The sequence below is a fragment of the Watersipora subatra genome, chromosome 10, assembly GCF_963576615.1.
Source record: "Watersipora subatra chromosome 10, tzWatSuba1.1, whole genome shotgun sequence".
NCBI lineage: Eukaryota > Metazoa > Bryozoa > Gymnolaemata > Cheilostomatida > Watersiporidae > Watersipora > Watersipora subatra.
This window is the reverse complement of record NC_088717.1, coordinates 55,848,450-55,860,916: the sequence shown is the minus strand read 5'-3', so window position 1 is coordinate 55,860,916 and position 12,467 is coordinate 55,848,450.

Below are 12,467 nucleotides of genomic sequence, written 5' to 3'. Positions count from 1 at the left end.
AATGAAATGGAAAAAGAAATATAACAGATAAATGAGTCATACGGGTTACTCTATAAAAGTATGAAACGTCTTATTTGAGTTTTACATCGTAAGACTTCTTATCCATTAAATTACATAATAAAGTTATGAATATGTTAAGAACGCGTGGTTGGAGCCCCATTAAGTAATTCTAATTCTATGGTTTACAATGAATATAGTCGAGATATAATAATTTAGAAAACCATTGCGTTAGAACCACACGTCCCAATCTCAGCAATGGGTATATAGATATGTACGTATGTCGGCCCATATGTATATAGATATTTTTTCTTTTATGTTCCAACTAGTGAGGCTTGGAACTCGGTTTTTTTTTCATTTATGCATGTGATCTGGAGATAAAATAGAGTTTGATAGTTACTGAGCCCGTATACTACATGGGATTAAAGCATAAAAAAAAACAGAAAGTTCTCAACTGCACCATAGAATCAGAATATTATGGGCTCAGACTCGAAATAAGGTTGGTGAATAAATTTACACATTTTAGATTCTCCAATCTAGTTAATCCACAGTTTTTCTATTATGAAATGTCATTAAAATTCACATTTTACTAAAACTTTACTAACATAATTTCGAACAGGGCTGTCCACACCACTGTAAATGTTTCCATGAGGTGTGGGACTGTGGCAGGTTGCCATCCAACACTACTTCTACTACTTCAACTTTGACTACTCACCTTACCAATGCGGCATCCGAGTCTCACTCCACTACGACCGACCTACCTGTCTCCAAACCTGAGCCAAACCTGACAACAACTTCCATTTCTTCCATTAATGTTACGGGTGCTGTGAAAACACAGCAATACTTTATCAAAGAAAGAGTAAATATTGGTATGTCATAGATATTATGAAAGAAGTATCTCCTTTCAGTCTCGCACTATTCTCAAACACTTTTTATTTGTAGATTGGAATATACTAGGCCCCGTCATTGCGGTGGCTGGAATTTTGCTTGCCGTCGTATTTTGGTGCTTGTTTAGAAAGTGCTCCAATAGATGGCCATCGTCCGTAACTTTAAATCTTCACCGCCAAAGCCCTGAAGAGGCTTGACTTGAATCTTTGGCTTCTTAAATGTCTTTTATATTTGAAATATATATCTTGAATAAATAATCTATGGTTTGGTACCCTTCGATTATACTTGATTTCCTCAAGTGTTGATAGCAATGATTTTATTTTAGACCCGATCATTCTGGACATCCTCCTTATATGTGGGATGCTATTAAGTATTCCTGTCACATTCCTACTGATAACCTGCTACCACCGCGCAAGAGAGCAGTAGTATTGCAAAGCCTCGAATGCTATGCTGTGCCAAGATGCTTAATTGCTTTCCTGAATATTCTGACAACAAAATGGTTGCATGTTGCTTAACTATGATAATACTATCAGTGAACTCAAAGTATAATGCGACATATCTTATGAGCCCGTCGTAAACTAATTATGATCATGCCCCTGTGAAAAATGAATTTACTCCGTAAATTGCATACTAAGATTAAATAAAACAAATACTTAAGCCCAATCTTAACTTTAATATGTCCGTATATGTTTACATATATAGGAATATCTTGACAGCTAAATATGATACATTGAACCTGATTCTTCTGATTAGCAAGGTGAGAGTCTATGAGCTCGTATACAGAAAATCTGCATCCTGCTTCCGCTTAACTCTCCGCCGTAGAGCGTATCTACCATCTGCATCTTTCCGCGTTCGTTGTTCTGGCTCGGGTGGTGGTTGTTTTCTGTTTATCTGACTGTTGTCATTCACAGGTACTTCAGAATCATTGCCTTGGAGAGATATTGAATCTCCGGAAGCGGTTAAATGTTCCGCTCTGTTTCTTTTACTGCCGTCTGAGACTCCTGAAGTGTTATCTGCTGATTTGTCATTTTCAGGTTTTCTAGTGCCATCTGACGGGTAGCTAACCTCTGGTTTCCCACCACTACGAGAAGAATTACCTTCCCTATCACTGGTATCCGACTCAGCGCCGGCGTCATCACTGGTATCTGATTCGTCATCAGGTGAGTACCCTAAATCTATATCTAGCTCATGGCTACTGCCCCTCACTGCAGGCCCATGATACCGTTTCAGTGGATTTAGGTTCACTCTAAATGGTTTCTGATCCGGTTCGTCAAATAATTGAATATCCGCATAGTTTTCTGTCATCTTCCTGACGATGTAAATCCCCTGCCATCTCTTTATGAGTTTGGATGTTCGATTTGGGTAACCTCGGCGGTTATAGTAGAGGACCGCGTCTCCCACTTGCAATGTAGATGGGGTTGCCTTTTTGTAGTAATACTTCTTCTGATTAGTTTTCTCTTTTCCATGGCTTGTCTAGCATGTTCCCAAACCGTGGCCATACGCTCATGCAGTTCTGCTGCATATGTACCTGGGCTTACTCGTTCGGGTAACTTTGGTTGTGTCATGTCATACAGCATCCTCATCTCCCTGCAGAACAACAGCTTGCTTGGTGATGCGTTGATGACTGTATGACGAGCGGAGTTGTGAGCCATTTGCACGAAAGGCAGATACGTGTTCCAATCTTTGTGATTTTCAGCCACTAAGTGTGACAGCATCTGTCGAATAGTGCGGTTTGTAACTTCTGTGAGGCCATTAGTTTGAAGGCGGTAGGGAATAGTTTTACGATGATCCACCCGTAGCAGAGAATTAATATCAGTGATTACCTCGCTGAGGAAGTTTTTTGCTCTGTCACTGAGTAAAACTCTACTGCAACCGAATCTGCAGAAAATTCTTTCGATGTATGACCTGGCCACTGTCATAGCTGCCTGGTCTCTACATGCTTCCATCTCTGTGTACTTGGTAAAGTGATCTGTCCACACCAGAATGTGCTTCATGCCAGAGTCACTCTCCACGAAGGGTCCCTGAAAGTCCACTAACAACACGTCAAATGGGCTGTCTGCCATTTGATATTTCATGGGTACTCTTATAGGGGTTTTAGGGTCCTTCCTTTGGCTTGACTCACACTGGCTAATGTGTCTTCTTACTTCCTTGTTCATATTGGGGAACCAGTATTTGCTTCTTAACTTGAGCAAAGTTTTACTCACTCCTGGGTGAATTGACATAAGGGGCTTGTGGGCTGCGAAGAGCAAGTCTTTTCTCTGGTTGGCTGGTATAGCCAGCAGACGTTGACCATCTCTTGCCTTGTATAGCACCCCATTTACCAGCTCAAATCTAGAGCTTTTTTCCATAATCACTGTACGCTCTCTTTTAGAAGCGTCTGGTGAAAATTTTCTCTTGCTCAGGTAGAGCATAATAGGAGAAAGGTAGTAGTCTCTGGACTGTGCTAATGACATGCCCCTGTCATTCTCATCTAAATCTTCATTGATCATATTCACCTCGTCAGCTCGGGACAGTGCGTCAGCGACTAGATTCTCTTTGCCCGCTTTGTGCTCTATATCGAAAGAGTAATCAGCCAGTTGTACCGCCCATCTTGCCAACCTGGGCGTGAGATCACTCTTCTTTACGATATAGGTGCATGCTACATTGTCTGTTTGAACCTTGAAATGGGTGTTCATTAGAAACGCCCTATAATGCTTTACCGCACATAAGATAGCAAACAGCTCTTGCTCGCAAGCATCCCACTTTCGCTCGGGTGCTTTGAGTGCTCGGGAATAAAACGACACAGGATGAGATTTGCCATCTTTTCCTACTTGTGAGAGTACTGCACCTACGGCCGTGGCACTCGCATCCGCCGTGAGAACGAAAGGCCTCGAGAAGTCTGGGAAAGCTAATATTGGCGCTGAGGTGATTCTTTCTTTGAGCACTTCCATCCCGTGCTGGCACTCCTCGGTCCATACAAATGGTACATATTTTATTAGATGTATAAGAGGGGCCGCAATAGAAGAGAATCATTTTATGTATGTTCTGTAGAAGGAGAATAGGCCTAGTAGCCTTTTAACTCCCGTCTTATCCGTTGGTGCTTTGAATTTGGATATCTTTTCAGTGTTATGTGGGGCTACTGCTATTCCCTTGGCAGATATAACATGTCCCAAGTACGTGAGCTCTCTCTGACAAAAAGTACTCTCTGACAACCGGTATTTGAGTCCAGCGAGCCGGAGTCTAGAAAATACTGTTCTGAGCAACTCCAAATGTTTGTCAAATGTCCTTGAGGTCATGAGCCAATCATCCAAGTATACACAGCCACTGCCCTCAGTAATGAGATCTGCCATTATAGCCAGTGCCAACCTTTGGAAGGTACTATGGGACCCAGATGCCCCCTGAGGCATCACATTCTAACGGTAGGTACCGAATGGTGTTATAAAGGAAGATTTTTCTTTCGAATCCTCATGAAGGGACACCTGATGGAATCCCGCACACAGGTCGATGCTACTGAAATACCTTTTACCATGCATGATCTCCATAGCATTGTCTATATTCGTAAGGGCCATCGAATGCTTGACTGTAACTGCGTTCAATTTCCTGTAATCCACACAAAATCTCCACGTACCATCCTTTTTCACCAAGACTGTCGGTGAACTCTACGCTCCTGTGCTCATCGATATCAGTCCTTGTTCCATCATCTTGTCAATCTGATCTTTCACTTCTGCACGAAGGTGTACAGGTATATTGTATGGTCTACTACGTACCGGCGTAGCTCCCGGAACAGTTTCTATTACGTGTTCCACTATGAAAGTCCGACCAAGCTCTGTAATACCTTCCACTATCGTGTCCTGAAATTCGTTGATCAGGGCTCTCAGTTGTCGTATTTGGTTCTGGTTTAAGTCAGTGTTTTCCATTTTCAATGAATCTCCTGGTCTACTATCAGATTGTACCACAGGTTTATCCCTAAGTAGATGTAGGTCCTCTTCAAGACTTTCCACACTTCCTACTATCGCGTTGACTGGCATGATCTGAAATGAGCTTGTGTTTAGGATGGGGAAACGGATCATCCCTGTATTTACTCGATCTACTGATCTTCCAATCAACAGACTCCTTGAAGTCGCTAACTGATTGCCTTCAAAAGGGCACAGTCGACTTTCCTTGAAGTCGTGCTCTACGCGAATGTCTATCAAAGTCTGGGAGAAAAGAGGTAGTCGCATATGGTCTACCATCCTTACAGCATGTTTATTTCCCTTGTGTATGCAAATTTTGGCATCTCGTTGGATGACTGCTCTATCTCTCATCGGTACATCCATGTTTCCAATTTTCAGCAAACATTTGTCAAAGTTATATGCAACCTCACCTAACTTGGCCAAGAATTCTGTGCCTAAAATCATTTTATGGGAAATCTGATCCGCTATATGGAGGCAATGAGTATAAACCTCTCCTCCTAACGTGATTTTAGCTGCTGTCCTGCCTATAATTTTCAGAGTGTCATTGGTCATTCCTGTAGCAGATATCTTGTGTTGGTGAATAGGTAATTTCAGTCGGGCGGCGATATCAGCTCTAATCAAGGTGATAGTGGCTTCTGCATCGGCTAAAGCCAAACAAGGTTTTCCGGAAATTAGAACTCGTACCACTGCATGTCGACATTTTTTCCCTTTTGATGTGATTCCATTCACTCTATCCTGGCTAGTTGGTGGGTTGCTTGATTGTCAATGTTGGGTTGCATATTGCTCTTGCGGGAAGTAAGTGAGGAATGGCAAGTTGGTGTCATTGACATTAGACACTATACCTATTCCCTGGGGCGTACAATGGAGGTGCATGAAGGGCCCCTGCGAAGGTGCTTCAGATGGTGCTGAGGGCTCCATATGCACTCTTCTGCAATCGCACTGAGTCGTGGCGTCTCTTCTGGTTGCGAGGATCTCATCATTTCTGTCTTTAAACATAGGGGTGTCTTCTGCAATGGCTTCGATATCTTCATCTGTGACTCCACCTTCAACATTTGCTACTAGGGCGCTCCTGTAGCGTTGAATTCGATCTGCGAGACATTTCGTGTATAACTTAAACGCCACTGCAAATGAGGCAAGTAATGTCACCCCCAAGTTACACAGAAATGACCACATCTCAAATCCATTAGCAACATGTCCTCCAGTTAGAAACCGGAAATAAGCGTTCCCAAGCACGCCCTCATTGGACTCCCTTAGATTGTCTTCCAATGTCCGGTGTCTGGTAGCCGATACACCCATGGCATTCAGTACTTGCGTCTAAGGATTTAGCGTGGCCAGTAGATTGTTGAGACTGCTGTGGTCGCTAAAGTGCTGCCAGTTTAGTCTGTGAGCTCGACTATAAATGGTCTCATGAATCTTTGGTGGGTTAGCTCCCAAATGGATATTTGGAATAGATATATTGTGTAGTAACTCGGCTTTAGTGAGTGTTCCATCTCGATGGTAAGTGTAGACTGTTCCATTTAGTTTAATAAGTGACTCGTCTCTTAAACGGCAGTCGACCTGAATGGAATCCGTATGAACCACATTAGTTGTTGAGTCTACGAAACCAACATAGGTATCACCACCGAAAGTAATGTTGATGGGCAAATACTCTGTGCAGTTGTTCTCCTCCATGCCCAAGAACTTGTAAGAGTCCGGATTAAGTTCAGTGCAGGGGAACACTTGCACAAAGTCGGGTCCTTGTCTGGCTATAATGTCGGAATTATTCAACAGGAAGCGGGCACTAGTAGTGGGACGTTGAGTTAGGAGCAGGGCTATTATTTTCAAGGTCTCTGCAATATTGTTGCAGGTATACGCATAATTGCTGAAAAATTGGGTTTTTTTCTGTGTGTGCAATCTGGTAGGCTAATGGTTGTATCATGGCGTTCAGCATTGCAGTATCCTCTCCCACAGCTGTATTTTCCTTCCTCGTGTAGTTGGCCAAGTCGACCATGGTGACATTATTGAGTAGGCGAACTACCAACCCTTGGTCCGTAACTGTCACGGGCCGATCAGAACAATCCTTCATGGTTTTAAGCCATGTTTGTGGAATGTTGGCGCTAGGTTAAGGTCGGTGCTTACAAAATGACTATAAAAAATATGTACCATTCACCTTGTAATCTTCCGTAATTTCGCACATAGTATTAGCATTCTCATTCCAAATTAACACCGTGCCATCTGCTAGTAAACAACTCTTATCTTCATACTTGCAGCTCGACACATCTCCAGCTGTCGATTAAAAAATGTCTTGACCATGTCTCTTCTAAACACTGGCCTCAATGACCGAACACTGTTCAGTCGTAAAGTCATGCTTTTTGCAGCAGTACCTGTACTCTGCATTGATGGTGTTTTTTGTAATGTAGACACCATTACCACCTTCCAGATGTCCCGCTGAGCATCGACTGGTGTTTACCGTCGAGACACATTCTTCCCTTGTAACGGTTGTGCTCTTACTTGACGTAGTTTTCTGTTTGATATCCGATAACCAACTTATTTTGGTTGTTATTGTCTGCATAAATTTACTGCACTGGTAGGTGATGCTGGACCATTGCACTAGGTTTTTCTGATATACTATAAGTTGCATGGCCTGTGGTTTCGCGGTAGAGTTGTCAACAGACTGTTTATCACACATAGTTGGTATTTATCCCGTAGATGTGCGGTTTATCCGTCGGTGAAGATCCGCAAATCAGTGGTCCTGTGAGATGTACAGCGGAAGGAGGGGTAGTAAGGACGGCTAGAACAGTGCACACCAGCATTGGTGCATATGCCATCGTTTTTGTGCCCTTTACCTTGGTACCTTTCTGATGGGTTCCTGGTTTTGCTCCCTCATCCTTCGGTTGAGTGAGCAAAGCATGTGCAAACTGTTCATCATCCAGTCTTTCAAAATTCCTTTCGGTATTCCCCACCTGATTCACTTTGTTGCCGGATCTATCACCGTAGTTGCCGTTACGTCTGTTGCTATAACAATTTTCCGTCCAATGGTTTTTCTTTTTGCAAATTTTACAGAACTTCGTTGGGGGGATATTTCTTGGCGAGCCGTTGGATGCCATGTTGTGGTTAAACTGCTTCTTCCCTTGTCCGTAATTATCTCCTTGAGCTGTCTGAACGCGGTTTTGACGAAACGGTTGTCTGTCTTTATTAATAGTTGGGTTTTGCGGTCTGACCTTTAAAAGTTTGAGATTTCACCAGTTCGGTCAATGCCTTGACCTGCTTGGCTAACCCCTCTACTCTTGACCCTTCTGGTTTTTCCTTTTGTTTTTGAGACCGAATTTCATTCACGTTGTGGGCGTTAGCTGCCACAAGTCTCTGTCCTTTTCCAACAGCGTCGTTATATTCTGTAGTCTTGGCTATCTCTAATGCTCGAGCCAACGTGCAATTCCCTGCAGCCATTATCTTATCCTGGTATTTTTCCTTCAGGCCATTTATGAAGGCATCTCTGATGAATTGATCTTTGTAGTATTCGGGGATTCCCGAATACGCGGCCTTGCTCGAGGTCACTAGTTCATCATAAAATTGTCCTACAGACTTCTTCCCTTGAGTCAAAGTGAACATGGCTCTTCCTTTCACTGTTTTATGTCGGGGAAAGGTCTTGTCCAACTCGCCTTTGAGGGCTAGGTAGCTTCTAACACAAGGGTTACCACCTTTTACCAGACTTATGTAGGCCTGATACGCCGATCCCTTAAAGGACTTCGGCAGGCATTGGGCAAGTTGCTCGTCACTTAAGCCGAAGGTGAGCATGTCCACTTCCCACCTCTCCGTAAATCCTTGCCAGCTTTCTTGTGGCTTATCAGCAAAGCTGATCATGGTTTCGAAGTTGGGAAGTACTACGGGAGCGGCAGCAGACTTCAGGGCTGTGCCTGATATGGGCGATGCCGGATATACAGGCTCTTGGAAGCAGGCAACATTACCCGCTTGGGCCTGCATTTGATACCCCGGCGGGGAGCAAATCCTTCCGGTGGGGGACAACTCCTCCTGGCGGAATTAGAATTTCATAGCCTGCCTGCGGCATTGGAACCTGTACTATCGGTTGCCCTGAGAATGGTTGTTGTGGAAACGTTATAACAGGTTGTGGTTGTAAATTCATTCGCTTGGCTGATTGGCTACTAGTGAAGGGCGGTTGACCAATTGCTTGTTGTGGGCCAGTCACAGTTCAAAGTGTACTAGCTGCTGACGGCTTCCCAAATAGGATTGGTTGTTGCAGAGAGGCCTGATTTGGTTGAGATGTGTTTGCCTGCAATAATATCATCTGCAAATCAGCCGGTATAGATCTCCATACGGCTTCCGCTTGTTGCTCTCTACTCATGGCAGGTAATGTCCGCTGTGGCTGAATCATTGGGGCGGCAAAACACATCATGCCCGGTTGAGTCGCTGTTTGGGGAGGCTGCGGTGGCCTGAATGGTGGCTGATATTATAAGCTCGATGGGTCTGTAGGTCACTGATAGGCGTACTGACAGTGATCTACAGAGCTCATAGAGACAGAGGTATCTATCAATATATGATCATCGTTGCTAGGTTAACTAACAATGCATGAGACCCATATACATAACTTGGTACAATATTGAAATGCACTCACTAAACAGTATGAAAAATGAGGTTCATGATATTTAGACACATAGATAGTGTATCTATGTGACCAGTGGGCAAGCTTTTCTTATGGTCAGAAAAGTAGATTGCTAAACAGTCTTAGCTGATACAAATGACCGCCTAAACTGATTTAGAAATCGCTGAAAACGGAATTGCTCAGGATTTGTGCGGATCAGAGCTGATTAAACTTGCCGCATAAATCCGATTTTGGAGCCAACTTGTGTCCGATCAGAACTGGTACCTACATCAAAAATAATCGACTTGCGGCAGAAGAAATAGGTCCTAATCTGACTTGCACAAGTCTAGAAAAACATCCGTTACTTTAATATAAAAAGACCAACTTGTGCTCAAACTCGTCAGTCGTTTGCCAGCGCTTTAACGAGACTGAAGTGGAGCACACAGAGCTTACATACTCACAAGTGTTTTGTGTTGATACCAGATTATTAAAACTTCAGATGGAAAACACTAGAGGGAGATGTTTTAAATTTAAATTGAGTGTTCAACTAATTTTATAAATTATATTTTATTTGGAAGATAAATGTTCAATTCTTTTATACCGTTGAAGATAATTGTTATTTAGTGCATTGAGACTTTTAAACTATAACTGGACGAAGTGACTCTAGAAGTTTTGATTGTTATAAATAAAGCCAGGGTTAAATGATAAACTAATAAATCACACTCTCTTAATTTTGAGTCATACAAAGCCATTGTTGAAGTTTATAAGTTCACACAACGGAACCGGGTTGCTCAGTTCAAAGTTCAAACATGTAGTGTGTTACACATAGACCTTGTAATAAGATTTATATGCTAGCGAGTGAATAATAACTGAATGATTTAACTGAATGGAATAATTTTTCCAATTACAATATGCGGTGGTAGGTTGCGGATTAGGTACTGGTGGGTAACCTATTGGTTGCTGCTCTCGTGTATCGATACCTACTCGCCTATTCGTGTTAGCCTTGTAATAACTCAGTGGTAGATGGTTACTTAGTGAGGGTGGTTGCTTGAGACTGGGTGGATCTTCTAAACTCACTGACACTTCAGAGGCTGAACTCGCGAAAGACGTTTCGCCACTTGTATTATTAACATCAGTTAAAGGTACCGTATTGATATCAGGGTATAGCCCTGCTTCAGCAGCTTTGGGCTGCCCATTGGAAGCAGCGCTTACCGATTGAGTAAAAAGGTGTCATCTCCTCAGTGGGAGACTGGTTGGTAGGGTCTATTGCTTCTTGTCCTGCCTCCAACCATACCACGCAGCCATGATCCTGCTTGTTCCATGCGTCAACGCAAATATTTTCCTTTGTATTTGTCACTCTGTGTTGTAACAACAACAGTTTCTCATGCGCTATGTATAAGTTACTTCGTTTCAGAATTAATGCAGCTTTCAGAGAATACTTAGGTTGGCTATTGTTGCTATAGTTACTGTTTTTATTGCTCTAGCTATGATCACACAAGTTTGAAAATAACTCGGTTCAATCAACAGTGGATTAAATGACCACTCAGTAAAGTATAATCGATTAAAGTATAAGCGTCTGTAATTCTTTTAAAATTCAATTGGGTTAATTATCTGCTAATTAATTTCCAAAATTAATTAAACAAAAGGTTTTCCCTGTCGCTTATATTGCAGAATTGCCACTATTTTAGTGTATTTGCATTTGCTTGAAAGCTATGTAAGCTTACAATCAGTTTTCCTAAGGTAGCTACTCTACTAGTTATCACCAGGATTTTATGGTAAATCTCCAGGTGCTTGAAAACTGTAAAAACGAATCAAAATAATTTAGTTTCCCTATCTTTGGCTGCTCTACACTATTTTTACCCTACTCTTTGGTAAATTTGTAAGCACCTTGAAACTAAGACGGTTAGTAAATCAGTTTCCCTATTGTTAGCTGCACTACACTAATTCTTACCCTATGCTTTGGTAAATTTGTAGGCGCTTGAAAACTGTGATTTATCTGCTTGCTCTGACAGAGGGGTGATTTCAATTTGTTTCTTGTGAAATTCAAGTTCCCTAAGCAGTGACGCTAATTTGTTATGGATAGTGCACTTATCCGTCTAACAGTAGCAGATTGGAATGTGTCTCAAATATATGTGTGACGGCTTAAACCATTAATCACTTATGCAGTTAATTCAACTCACCCGTCTTAAAAGGACACTGTCCACAGTGGATTAACAACTGCAGATGGAAACAACACAAAATTGCAAGCAGAAAACTAAGAGGGGGCGATCCACCAAGACGTCCAATCACTTGGCAGCGGGCCGGCAAAGAACCTAGCCTCCACCACAATGTTATAGCTCCTTTTACTGCTTTTAATTACTAAGACAATACTATAACAACACTATATCAAACCCAGCGTAGCTATTTCAATCAATCAAGATTATTGATAAATGCAATCAATGTAATAATTCCAAATACCTGTTGTAGCGTTCTTGAGTTGATCTCGATCCCAGTGCGTCCACCAGGTTGGAAATCCAGACTCCAAAAAAATACCTTTCTGTCCTCCAGATCTCCCACCTTGGGTTGGTTAGTGACGCTCTGCCTGCGTGTATCAATCCTTTTGGATCTTTCTTGAAACCTGGAAGTTCTAGCCTGAGACGAAACAGTAGATAAGATGATCAATAACACTGATGAAGTCGTTTGTAGAATATTGAGATTCTAGGCTGCCCTCCGCTTTCTAACTTTAGCTAGATTACACAGTTACGATTGACGTTGTTGCTGACATAAATCACTGTTCGTGTCTGACTGCAATTGATACCTTTAAGATACCATTGAGTACCAATATATCACTTATTTTGACGGTTCCTCTTCCTACGAATAGTGTGAGTCAGAATCAGCAACTACCCATTGTTCAATATATATATATATAGAATCCGTCTTACATTCAATTCCAGCTATAACAAGATTACAATTTTGCATTTTACAGTATTGCAGATTATAATCACTAGGTGCACTTAATACAATGCAGCTACTGTAGGTAACTATAGTTACTAAAGTTAGCATAATATCTTGTTACTAATTTTCAATATGTACTG